Source organism: Macaca mulatta, chromosome 6, assembly GCF_049350105.2.
Source record: "Macaca mulatta isolate MMU2019108-1 chromosome 6, T2T-MMU8v2.0, whole genome shotgun sequence".
NCBI classification, from domain to species: Eukaryota; Metazoa; Chordata; class Mammalia; order Primates; family Cercopithecidae; genus Macaca; species Macaca mulatta.
In genome coordinates this window covers 185,487,596-185,501,142 of record NC_133411.1, presented here as the reverse complement: position 1 = coordinate 185,501,142, position 13,547 = coordinate 185,487,596, and the positions used below count along the sequence as shown (strand labels likewise).

The window sequence follows — 13,547 nt, the reverse complement described above, 5'->3', positions numbered from 1 at the left end:
GCCCAGCAAATGCAAACCTTCTTCCTTCTATGGGGTTGTCCTCACCTTATGCCTGCTCCTCCCACTGCAATCACCATAGAAACAGCTTCCTCCCTCCCTGGTGACTGTCCACGCTCCCTGGGGTCTGAGACTGCTTGCAGAGGTCAGAGCTAAATGGGCAGGGCCAGGGCTATGTGTGGAGGGGCCCTGGGGCTCTTTCTGATGCTACCTTCCATGTGACTCTAGCCAGGGGAACCTTGGGAAGTTGCTATGGAAAATGCTGGCTTGCCAAGAACCCCGGAGATGACAGCTGGGGACAGCCCACATGCTGGACGGCAGGGCTGCACTCAGCCAGACTGATAAATACAGTTGTGCCCCTCTGCTCAGGGGAATTAGTAAGTTCTCAATCCTCAGAATACCCAGCAGTGCTGAGCCACAATCCTCAGTGAGACAGGGACAGAGATGTGGCTACAGCTATGCCCTGGAGGGCGACAGGTTAGCGCTGGAGTCAAGGGCAGTGGCTGAGGTGGTCATGGAGGCAGGGTCCAATATCAGGATAGGGATCCCTCGGGGGTAGGGGTGGCACTGGTGGTGGTAAGTGGGGATGGACGTGCTGATGACGTGTGTGCTGATGAAGGTGGAGACGCAGGTGGAGGTGACAGTTGTGGGAGGGAGATGGTGGTGGTGGCGGGCTGGCGGTGGAGATGCAGGTGAGCTGCGCATTAGTGGTAATGCTAGTCTACAGGCGTCTGTGGTGTGAGGAACAGCCAGGGGCTGGATGCATGCAGCCCTGGCATCCCTCTGAGGCTGTAATCTGGGACCTAATTCCCTCATCACTTTTTTCTCTCATGTTCTATCCTTCAGAAATGAGTCAACTGCCACAGGACAATTAGTCAGCAGGTGTGCAGCCAGCAGGCGTCAAGGTGGATTCATCATCATTACAAAGTTCCCCTGGGTCCAGCTTGCAGGACAGCAGATTCCTGCCCTCAGGGTCCCTCCTCCCAATCCCAGAGGCAAATGGGAACCAGCAAGGAAGGGCCGCGTGCTGAGGCTAGCACTTTGCCCCCATTACCATTTAATCCTCAGCAAACTGAGGTCCAAGAGGGGAAAGGGCGTGGCCCAGCCAGTAATGGGACCAGAACCCAAGCCAGGCCTGTGCCTTCTCTCTTTTCTAGGCTCCTGGGTTTTCCTTCTTGAGCTGCCTGATTTTCCCACAAGCCACGCTGAGCCCACAGACATGTGACGTTGAGAGAGAACAGCCCGAACCAGGACCTTCACCCAGTCCCCAAGGGGCCTCTCCCTACAGCCCCTTCCCCATACTCGCCACACTCCTCCCTCATGGAAGTGTCTCCCAACTCTCCTCTCCCCATTTCATAGGGCAGGACGGAGGGTCTCGAGAAGCCTGTAGACCCTCACTCAGAGCAACAGCGACACCCCTTCGCATCTGCGTGACGCACACGCAGTCTTGCCCCCGCATGTGGGCCCCGCCGCCCCCTGGAAGGAAGAGCTGGATTTATCGATCCCCTTTATGCACACTGACATGAGCGCGGGAGGCCAGGGGTTCCTGCCCAGCAGCTCCCAGGGTGTCAGAGGCAGAGCAGGGGTGCCACCCTGTCTGCCTCCCAGGCCAGCGCTCTTTCTTGCCTCATCCCTGCCTCGCCTGCCTCCTGCGCTGCTGGGGTTGGCCCTGGGTTTCTCGCAGTCCTGCCTCCTCATGATCATGGTGAGGCTGGTGTTCTACAGTCCAGAGCATCCGCCTCTGGATTCAGACACCTGGGGAAAGGCCCAGTGTCTGTGTGGGCTGGGGAAGGCCCCCACAGCCTGGCGGGCGAGGTCCTTTAAGTTCCTGGGTCTTGCTTTTCACACGAGCTGCTCTCTCCCACTCTGAGGTTCAGTGGTGTTGAATGCTCCTGGTCTCGGTCCACACCCTGCATTTTCCTTCCTCCTTCATTTGTCTAAACCGTTCCCTCTGCCCAGAATGCCTTTCTTTGCCTTCTGCCTATATGCAAATTCTCTCCGTTCTGTAAGGCCCAGGTCAGCTATGGAGCTGTGTTCAGGCAGTTGGTGGCCCCCCCTCTGGGCTCCTAATTTCCTGGTACCCCAGCAAGGGGCAGGAGCAAGGGGCAAAATGGAAAAGGAGTGAATGGAGTTGCCCCTGGGCTGGGACTTGCGGACAGACACCCACTTCTCCCTGCTGGAGCAGCCTCAGGCTGATGCATGGGTGTGAAACGAGGCCCCAGTCACTGCACAACCACGTCCCCGGGCTCTTTTCTCTGTTTGCTCTTTTAAAAAATGGGAACTGGCTGGGCGCGGTGGCTCACACCTGTAATCCCAGCACTTTGGGAGGCCGAGGTGGGCAGATCACGAGGTCAGGAGATCGAGACCATCCTGGCTAACACGGTGAAACCCCGTCTCTACTAAAAATACAAAAAATTAGCCTGGCGTGGTGGCGGGCGCCTGTAGTCCCAGCTACTCGGGAGGCTGAGGCAGGAGAATGGCCTAAACCCGGGAGGCGGAGCTTGCAGTGAGCTGAGATCCGGCCACTGCACTCCAGCCTGGGCGACAGAGCGAGATTCCCTCTCAAAAAAAAAAAAAAAAAAAAAGGGAACTATTGGCTGGGCCAGTGGCTTACGCCACCTTGGGAGCTCCCAGCACCTTGGGAGGCTGAGGTGGGCAGATCACAAGGTCAGGAGATCGAGACCATCCTGGCTAACATGGTGAAACCCTGTCTCTACTAAAAATACAAAAAATAAAAAGAAAAAAGAAAAGAAAAAAAAAAAAATTAGCCAGGCGTTGTGGCGGGTGCCTGTAGTGCCAGCTACTCGGGAGGCTGAGGCAGGAGAATGGCCTAAACCCGGGAGGCGGAGCTTGCAGTGAGCTGAGATCCGGCCACTGCACTCCAGCCTGGGCGACAGAGCGAGATTCCCTCTCAAAAAAAAAAAAAAAAAAAAAGGGAACTATTGGCTGGGCCAGTGGCTTACGCCACCTTGGGAGCTCCCAGCACCTTGGGAGGCTGAGGTGGGCAGATCACAAGGTCAGGAGATCGAGACCATCCTGGCTAACATGGTGAAACCCTGTCTCTACTAAAAATACAAAAAATAAAAAGAAAAAAGAAAAGAAAAAAAAAAAAAATTAGCCAGGCGTTGTGGCGGGTGCCTGTAGTGCCAGCTACTCGGGAGGCTGAGGCAGGAGAATGGCGTGAACCTGGGAGGCGGAGCTTGCAGGGAGCCGAGATCGCGCCACTGCACTCCAGCCTGGGCGACAGAGCAAGACCTCGTCTCAAAAAATAAAAATAAAATAAAATAAATTAAAATGGGGGTCACCTACATTCCAGAAATTACTGCTTCCTTGTTCCCAAGCCCTCTGGCCACTCCTGTTCTTTCCGGCCTCTCAGAAAACGTCTGAACCAGCCTGACCAACATAGTGAAACCCCGTCTCTACTAAAAATACAACAATTAGCCAGGCATCGTGGTGCACACCTGTAATCCCAGCTACTCAGGAGGCTGAGGCAGAAGAATCACTTGAACCGAAGAGGCAGAGGTTGCAGTGAACTGAGATCGCGCCACTGCACTCGAGCCTGGGCGACAAGCGAGACTGCGTCACACACACACACACAGACACACACAGACACACACACACACACTAGCTGGGTGTGGTGGTATGTGCCTGTAATGCTAGCTACTCAGGAGACTGAGGCAGGAGAATCCCTTGAACCAGGGAGGCAGAGGTTGCAGTGAGCCAAGATAGCGCCATTGCACTGCAGCCTGGGAGACAGAGTGAGAGTCCGTCTCAAAAAGAAAGTGCTTAGGGAAAGACCAAAAAGGACACAGGAGAATCAGGGAGACTCTGGCCCCCACACCATGAGATGTGTAGTCTCCAGGAACCCTCACTAGTCCCACCTGGCCCAGGAGGTGCCAGCTCTTCAGCCTTGGCTAGGAGGGGGCTTCAGCCGCATCTCAGAGCAGTCCACGGTGCCAAGATTTTCTAGAATTGGGAACCACTGGGAGTGAGGATACCCGGACTTCCCAGGGCCTCCAGGAGGGTCAGGGTGGGGAGGTGGGTACTCCTTCAGTGCGGGGAGCCCCCGGGGTGCAATCAGCCACGATGCTACAGAGCTCCCCCAGCACCACCACCGCTATGGCCAGCTCGCCATGCACTTTCACTTCTGCTTTTTCATTGACTTCTCACAGCTGTTCCCAAGCAGGAATTATCCTATCCTATTATTCCAAGGAAACCAAGGCTCACAGATGCCCAGAGATGGGTGAGCCAGGGGCAGCAGGTTAGACCCAGGTTGCCTCCAAATCCAGGGGTCCCTGGGCAAGCCTTGGTCTGGGCTCCGTTGATCCAGGAGGCCATGCCTGCACCCACAGAGCGGACTCCAGCTGAACCTGGGTGCGTGGAGCAAGGATGTGGAACCTGAACACCAGCTCCCCGCCACAGGCCTTCCCAGTGCCTATGGCCCAGGCCACCTGGCCCAGCAGACACATACAGAGTCAAACGGCCCTGGGTTCAGATGCCAGCGTTTCACATATTTGTCATGCAACTCCAGGCAAGCCCTCTCCCCTCTCCAGGCCTCAGTTTCCCCTGCTGAGAAATGGAGTGAGGATAAAAATCATGGAGTCTACACACGGGCCATGACCTGTTTCCATCAATGGGACCTCAGTGCTCACTGGGACCCTGCCTTGTGCCTGGTATCCAACCCAGCACATGCCTGCCTGAGGGATGCAGCGTGGCGCCGACTGTCAGCTGGGTCCCCACCTCCTCTACCAGGGCAGAGAGATGTGCAGGGCCCAGACTGGGCAGAGCCGGGGCCGGCCTGGGTCAGTCCCTGCCTGACACTTCCTAGTACTGGCTGAGGTGGCACTGGGCTCAGTCACGGGCCACATGCCCACCTTCACCTCAGGGCTCTTCAGGCCCTTTCTGGAACTCTTCTCATCTCCATTTGATAAATGAGGAAACGGAGGCCCAGAAGAGTGAGGTAGCCCACCAAGGTCAGGGTGGAGCTGGGATGTGAACAGAGCAGCTGGGGTAAGAGCCCAGGTCAGCTTCCCCTCCTCAACCCCCAAGCATCCTGTGAAGGGGCCAGGCCAGTTCCCTCATTTCCCAGGGGCGCCTGCCTCCCTTCTATCCTGCGAAGAATCATCCTGCGAGGACTTGGATGGGAAGGGGGCCATCAGCCCCCAGGGAAGGAGGTATTATTATCCCACGTTTACCAAAGAAACAGGCCTCACAGCAGGCTGGGACTCCAGCCGGGTCTGCCCCATCCAGCGTGGGACTTCCCCTGCCCAGCTTCAGGGGAGACTTTAAAGACCCCCAAGCTTGCCTTGGCTCTAGGGACCTCCCCCAACCCCCACCAAATATCTCTGGCCCAGAGACTCCCGATGGGCTGGATGGTCCCTACCTGTGTCCCCTTCGCCACGGAGGTGGCAGGCAGGCACCAGACAGGTGCCGGGGCACAGCTGAGCACCTTCTGCGGCCCGCAGCTATGTGGCCAGCAGACTTTGGCACCATCTCCACCTCCACTGAGCAATTATTAACCCTGCCAGAGACCACACCTCCCAGGAGCGGGCTGACTCCTAATGGGGCACTGAGTAGAGCTGGGAGCCCCGGACAGGAGGAAGAGACCAAAGCGCCAGAGCTCCTGGTGCTCCTGGGGCTGGAGGCCCACACCACAGGAGAAGGGGCCTGACCAACCCTGAGCCCGGAGGACCTGGGAACAGGCCCAGCCCTGGGGCAGGCTGGAGGCGGGACGGTGATAGAAGGTGATGCCAGAGCCCCCGTCCCCTGCCTGCTACAAGTCTTCAGTGACAGGAGATCTGTGGAAAAGTAGGGGGTTAAGTCGGGAGAGGGAAGTGGTGAAACAGTGTTACAATCAAACACTGCGTGGCCAGACCATTCCCTGTGAGGTTCTCATGGAGGAGTGGGGGCTACCTGAGCCTGGACAACCCACTTTCCAGCCTATTGACACTGACCCGACCCCGCACTGAGTCCCTCCAAAGGCATCTGCCCGTCCCCAGGGGCTTCATCCACCCCCCCCAGGCTGCCTTTTATTTATTTATTTTTGAGACAGTCTCACTCTGTCGCCCAGGCTGGAGTGCAGTGGCACAATCTCGGCTCACTGCAACCTCTGCCTCCCGGGTTCAAGCGATTCTCCTGCCTCAGCCTCCCGAGCAACTGAGATTATAGGCATGTGCCTCTACACCCGGCTAATTTTTTGTATTTTTAATAGAAACAGGGTTTCACCATGTTGGCCAGGCTGGTTTCGAACTCCTGACCTCAGGCGATCCACCTGCCTCAGCCTTCCAAAGTGCTGGGATTACAGGGATGAGCCACGGAGCCCGGCTCCCAGGCTGGCTTTAAGCGCTGCCCGATGTGGTGGCCTCCCGCAGGGACTCAGTCACAAGTCCTCCTTATCCTCCCTTTGGCTCAGCCATCACAGTTGACACAGAAAGGCGACCCTGGGCACAACTTTTTTAAGGCACAACACTGGGTCATCACCATTGGGTGGCCCTCTTCTTGTGGGCAGAGGACATGTCTAATTCACAATAGATACATAGTCATGCACCATATATCTGTGTTTTGATCAACGACGAACCACACATACAATAGTGGTCCTTTGAGAGTATAATACCGTATTTCACTGCACCTTTTCTGTGTTTAGATGCACAAATACTTACCACTGCGTTACAGTTGCCTGCAGTGTCTGGTTCAGTCCCAGGCTGCACAGGTTAGCAGCCCAGGAGGACAGCTGGTGGCATACAGCCTAGGTGTGTAGTAAGTGGTACCATCTAGGTTTGTGTAAGTCACTGTATGATGTTCACACAACGACGAAATTGCCCGATGACACATTTCCCAGAAGGTGTCCCGTTGTTAAGGGATGTATGACTGTGTATCAGGCAGTTGCTATAGTCAGGCGTTTTAATAGTTTGTTTCCCAACTCTCCAAATGTAAAACATATTAACAAAATATATATGCCATGAGCAGAGAAAGGAGAAGAAGCCCAGATGAAGGGAAGCCAAGTGAGAAAAACAAGGGTAATCTATGCCTGAATCGAGGCCACAAAATACTTGTCTTGAGCTGGGGGCAGTGGTGTGCACCTGTAGTCCCAGCTACTTGGGAGGCTGCAGCAGGAGGATGGCTTGAGGCCAGGATTTCTCTGCTGTAGTGCACTATGTTGACAGGGTGTCCACACTAAATTCAGCACTAATATGGTGAACCCCAAGGAGCGGAGGACCACTAGGTTGCCTCAGAAGGGGTGAACCAGCCCAGGTCAGAAACGGAGCAGGTCAAAACTCAGGTGCTGCTCAGTAGTGAGATTGTGCCTATGAATAGCTACTGCACTCCAGCCCAGACAACATAACGAGATCTTGTCTGTCAAAAAATAAACGAATTATATATATATTTGCCTTCAAGTTCTGGGTAATTGTATAGGTGGGTCATGAATCAGCTTCCCAGCAGGCAAAGCAAAAAGGGAATTGAGATCCATTAAGTCCAGCATCCATTCATTTTAAAACATTTGCATAGGCTGGGCATGGTGGCTCATGCCTGTAATCCCAGCACTTTGGGAGGCTGAGGTGGGTGGATCACCAGGTCAGGAGTTCGAGACCAGCCTGGCCAAAATGGTGAAACCCTGTTGCTACTAAAAATACAAAAATTAGCCATGCACGGTGGCAGGTGCCTGTAATCTCAGCTACTCAGGAGGCTGAGGCAGGAGAATCGCTTGAACCCGGGAGGCAGAGGTTGCAGTGAGCCAAGATCGTGCCACTGCACACCAGTCTGGGTGACAGAGCACGACTCCGTCTAAAAAAAAAAAAACAACTACTTTGCATATAGCAGGTTCTGGGAGCTATGAGCTATGATGCAGTTCTGAGTTTTGATAGCCAAGAGACTTTTCCTCTTTTTGAGAAGTATTTCTGAGGAAAGGAGGCTGTAGACACTAGGTAGCACTTGATATGACTATTACAATGCAGGGGTTAAGAGACCAGGCTCCTCCTGGGGCAGACAGCTGTGTTCAATTTTTTTTTTTTTTTTTTTTTTTGAGACGTAGTTTCACTCTTGTTGCCCAGGCTGGAGTGCAATGGCGCAATCTTGGCTCACTGCAACCTCTGCCTCCTGAGTTCAAGCAATTCTCCTGCCTCTGCCTCTAGAGTAGCTGGGATTACAGGCATGCGCCACCGTGCCTGGCTAATTTTTTGTATTTTTAGTAGAGATGGGGTTTCACCATTTTGGCCAGGCTGGTTTTGAACTCCTGACCTCAGGTGATCCACCCATGTCGGCCTTCCAAGGTGCTGGGATTACAGGCGTGAGCCACTGTGCCCGGCTACAATTTTTTATTTTATTTTTATTATTTTTGTTTACCTACTATATACTCACAAATGGGTTCAATTTTGGCAGGGCAAGTTACATAACCCCTCTAAGACTGTTTCCTTATCTGGAAATTGCAGGTAATCCATGATGCCTACCTGGGAAGGTGGTGGTGAGGATGTAATGAAATCACGCATTGAAAGTCCCAGGCACAGTGCCCAACACAGTAAGGTCTCGATGAATGTTAGTTTTCATGGTGGCATGGTGGCGACCATTGCATTATTACTACTAATATCACCTCATTTAATCCTGCCAGTAACTCCAGGGATGATTTTTTTCCCCTATTACAGATGGGAAAAGAGACACCTGGACAGGTTAGATCACCACCCAAGATTACAGAAGGTGGCAGAACCGGGATATTAGCACATGTCTGTGCAACGATTCTTGCCCTTGACTTTCCTGCCACAGCCATCAGATTCCTTTCTGAAGGAAGTAGGCACTAGTCATCACTGGTGGCTTAACTGGTAAGAGGCGAGGCAGGTGACCCCACCCAAGGCTCCAGGCTCCCCACTCTGCCTCAGACCATGGGAGTCAGCTTGGTCACTCTGCTGTGCCCCAAATAGGGCAGACCCCAATCCAAGCCCCTGCCCTCCCTCCCTGCCCTTACGGCTGAGGCCGACAGCTTCGAGTCACTGCTCCGGCTGCCAGAGGTGTGTCCTGGCCTGCCCAGACCTTTGGACCCATCAAGATGTGTGGCCAGATGGTGCCCTGCCCATCTCAAGGGGCACCATCCACCTGCCACAAGGCAGCCTGGGAAGCACACGGGGATCTGGGCTGTGACGATCCAGGTCCAGGTCTAGGTCCAGGGTTGGCTTCATGGAACAGCAGGCAGCCAGGCAGAGTGGAGCTAAGAGCCCAGGATATGGACTCAGGTGACCTGGGTCCTAATCCCCCCACCACTTACCTGCTGGGGGCTTGGGCAAGGTACATCATCTCCCACATTATTGGTGTCCTTGTTGAAAAGAGGCCTAATGCAGACTCCACCTCATAGGCCTCCTCTAAGGAGTAATGATGTAATGCATGACAGCACTTAGCACAGGGTAAGTAATGGGGTGATGTACATGAGGCAACAGTTTAGATACACATCAGGGTTCCTTCACAGTCACTGTCTGAAGTGTGTGCCTTAAAAAAATTTTTTTTTTTTTTTTTTTTTTGAGAGGGAGTCTCACTCTGTCGCCCAGGCTGGAGTGCAGTGGCGCGATCTCGGCTCACTGCAAGCTCCGCCTCCCGGGTTCACGCCATTCTCCTGCCTCAGCCTCCCGAGTAGCTGGGACTACAGGCGCCCACAACCGCGCCCGGCTAATTTTTTGTATTTTTTTTTTTTTAGTAGAGACAGGGTTTCACCATGGTCTCGATCTCCTGACCTTGTGATCCGCCCGCCTCGGCCTCCCAAAGTGCTGGGATTACAGGCGTGAGCCACCGCGCCCGGCCAAAAAATTTTTTTAATCAGAAAAATTTCTCAGCCGGGCGCAGTGGCTCACGCCTGTAATCCCAGCACTTTTGGGAGACTGAGGTGGGCGGATCACTTCAGGCCAGGAGTCCAAGACCAGCCTGGCCAACATGGTGAAACACGAAACATGGTGAAACCCCGTCTCTATTAAAAATACAAAAACTAGCCCAGTGTGGTGGCGCGCACCTGTAGTGCCAGCTGCTCAGGAGGCTGAGGCACAAGAATTGCTTGAACCTGGGGGTGGGGTGGGGTGAGGTTGCAGTGAGCCAAGATTGCACCACTACACTCCCGCCTGGGTGACAGAGTGAGACTCTGTCCCCTACCCCCCCAAAAAAAAAAGAAAAGGAAAAGTTCTCATTACCTGTCTTTGCTATGCGCACCCACTACATACTGAGAAATTTGTCAAGTCGAAATCAAGTGTTAGCTTGCCCCGGAGCTGGGCAAGTGTCTCCTTCCCTCTGAGCCGCCATTTCTTCACCTGCAATATCTCTGACGCCCACCTAGTGCACAGCCTGAGAGGACCTGCAGAGTCTGGGCTGAGGGGGACTCCCTGGTGTGAATGCATTCAATCCCTCAACTCCCCAGTCCTGCCCAGAAGCTGCACTCTGAAGGGTACAAAGTCCCTTCATTGCTCTTACAAATAACCAACCCAAGAATATCCCCGTGATGTCACAGACTCACAGCCTTCCACCCTAGAAAGAACTTGGGGGCTGGGCACGGTGGCTCACTCCTGTAATCCCAGCACTTTGGGAGGCTGAGGCGGGCGGATCACGAGGTCAGGAGTTCAAGACTAGCCTGGCCAACATGGTGAAACCCCGTCTCTACTAAAACACAAAAAAATAGCTGGGCGTGGTGCCATGCACCTGTAATTCCAGGTACTCGGGAGGCTGAGACAGGAGAATCGCTTGAACCGGGTGGCGGAGGTTGCAGTGAACCGAGATCGTGCCACTGCACTCCAGCCTGGGCGACAAAGTAAGACTCCGTCAAAAAAAGAAAGGACAGAGAAAGAAAGCAAGCAAAGAAAAGGAGTGAGAGAGAGAGAGAGAGAGGGAGAGAGAGAGGGAGGGGGGGAGAGAGAGAGAGAGAGAGAGAAGGGAGGGAGGGAGGGAGGAGGAAAGGAAAGAAGGAACGAACTTGGGGACCCATGAGACCAACTTCTCCCCACCCCAGAGCCTCCTTCCAGCGCACTCATTCCCTCTAAAGCTCTCCTTTAGTTGGCTGTTCTGTCAACGAACGGCAGCTTTAAAAATTAAGTAGACCGGGAGGCAGCCGCTCCACCGTCTAATCAGCCCTCCGCAGAGGACCTAAACCTGGGCTGAGAAGACGACCTGGTTGGGCAGCCTGCAGGAGGCGCGGTCTGCATGGACTACCACCACCTGCACGCCAGCCAGAGCGCGGCCCGCGGCAGGGTGCAGCCCTCGCTGGCCTAATGCGCCCAGGGGGCGGGGGCGGTGGGGCTCCCCTCCGGGGCTGGGACCCGCGGCCTGAGCAGGTGCCGGCCATACCCTGGTCCAGGTTGACTCTAGCGATGGGGACACAGGGGTTGCGGGGAGCGTAATCCCTCCCCACGTCTCTGCCGGCCGCCTTGTCTTTTGTCACTGGAGTCTCCCATCCTCCTTCTGAAGAAAGTATCATCACTTCCATTCCGCAGACTTGAAAACTGAGGCCAGAGAATGGCCCAAAGTGGGGAACCAAGATCTGCTGACCCCAGAGCAGCTCTCTATTGGCTACCCCCGCGCCCACCGGGGCTGGGGGAGGGGACACACTCTCCGGGAAGCGAAGATTCTCTGAACGACCACGGGGTCGTATTGTTTCCCGTTTCACAGACGAGGAAACGAAGTCACTCCTCCAAGGTCAAGGAGGCTGCCAGGCCCCAGGCGCCGCGCCCTTACGCTCCCCTGGCCGACTGACGCTGGGCGGGCGCGGCCGAAAGAGGCTCCGCCCCGCCCGCGCCACCCGCGCTCCCGCACGCGTGGTGCGGTCCAGGCAGCTCCATTCGCGAGGGGCCGGGGCGGGGGTCCTGGAAGCTGCGCAGCCGGCGTGGGCCCCGCGCGCCCGGGCGGTGAGGTCCGCGGACGGTTCCCCTGCACGGGGCCGGAGAGGGGCCGCGGCAGGCGGCGCGCGGGCCGCAGCCGCACCGCGAGCCCGGGCTGCAGCGGGAGCGACGCGCCGGCCGCCGGGAGGGGGTGGAGCCCCGCCGCGGCCCCAGGTAACGCCGGGCCGGGACCCTGCGCCGAGCGCCCCGGGCGCAGGGCCGGCGAGCACGCGGCGGTAGGGGGCGGCCGCGGGCCGGCGGAGGAGAGCACGCGGGGGCTTCCCGCCAGGCCTCTGCCGGCGCCCGCACGGTGGGAGCTCGCAGTCCCGGGCCCGGCAGCGGGAGCTGTGCCGCTCTTCTCCCCGTCCGCTAGGTCCAAACGCCCCAGCTCGGGGAGCCCCAGGGAACTCCGAGCCCCCGCGTGCCCTGCGCCCCGCGCATGTCCCGACCGCCACCTCCGGCGGGTCACGGACCGCGAGCCGGAGACGCTGCAGTTCTTTGGCCTCGCCATGTCTGTCCTAGACATTTCCCCGACGCCCCCTGTGCCAGCCGCCGGGGAGCCAGAGCGGCCAGAGCCCTGCCCTGGAGTGGCTTCAGGTCCGGGGAACAGACCGCTGCACTCCAGCGCCGTCCTTACTGCATTCTGGATGTCGGAACGCCGCGGGGTCCGGAGAGGGTCCGTGTCTTGCCCAAGGTCACACAGCTTCTGTTGCCTGAAAGCCACTAAGCTCGAGTCGAGCTGGTGCCGGGGGCTGGGAAGTAGGGGGAGGAGGACGAGTGAGATGGAGGGACAGTGGGGGATTCGGGAAGACTCGTCTTCCTGGGTCTTCCAGGGACCGCACTCCTGCAGCCCTCGGTTTTCATCATTGAACAATGCGGTGACGGTTCCTGCCCCCTTTGCAGAATCTGGGGGTTCCAGTAGTGAGAGCTGCGGGGTGCGGAGGAGGAGTCAGAAAGGGGAACGCCCCCACGCCACACCCACACAGCGCACACCTCCAAATGCAGACCCAGACCCGAAAAGTCGGCAGGTACAGCCCACCGGCACACACACAGAGAACCTCTGTTGACCCACCGAGGAGGATGCTTTCACCCCGCTTCACACCTGGACAAACAGCCTCACAGACTTTACTGACTTCCCCAAGGTCACAGGCTAAGCAGAGGCAGGACGGGCTGGCCTTAGGGGCTCTGTCTCACCCCTCAATGTAGGCCTTTCCCCCAGTGGCCTAGTTATTATCGATCACCCGACTTTACAGACTAGAGACTGAGGAGGAGAGGAGCCGTAGAACTTACCCAAGGTCTCAAAACTGAAGCCCGAGCGCTGAGGGCCAGAGCCCCAGACTTGGAGCATCTTTCCAGACGGCCTGCCCTGGCCGCCATCTGCACAGCCACTCAAGGGAGCCAGAACTCGGGGCCCAGGGGTGTTGAGGCCAGCCCTGAGTGGAGAGGACTTAGCGGGGCCTTGTCTACTCTCTCCCTGGTGTGTGAGGCTCTGGACCCTGATCTGATGCTCTGGTATCTGGGAGGTGTGAGCCCTGAGCTGGCTCTGCCAGGCTGTGCTGTGTCCCTGGCTGGTACCCCAGTCTCTGTGTCCCGCCAGCTCCATCCTGGGAAGGTGACTGGGCCCTGCCTCTTTGGAGGGAGGTTTGAGGGGCCTTGGAAGAAAGAAATGGGGTACTTTCTGACTCTGAGGGAGAGATGCAGCCAGTTGTCCAGGCTCTG

The 13,547-nt window shown here is 56.5% G+C and overlaps 1 protein-coding gene across 3 annotated transcripts in view; it reads right to left on the bottom strand.

Annotated features, from left to right (window-relative positions):
- CDHR2 (cadherin related family member 2) overlaps nucleotides 1-5,506 on the bottom strand; it is a 47,723-nt gene extending 42,217 nt beyond the window's left edge. For 2 of the 3 annotated variants that reach the window (XM_015141480.3, XM_077937454.1), the window contains exon 1: nucleotides 5,381-5,506. The gene's annotated coding sequence lies outside the window, so the exon portion shown is untranslated. The remainder of the gene's footprint in view (nucleotides 1-5,380) is intronic. The other variant, XM_077937453.1, reaches the window with a different exon arrangement.
- Between the last annotated feature and the right edge of the window lie 8,041 nt (nucleotides 5,507-13,547).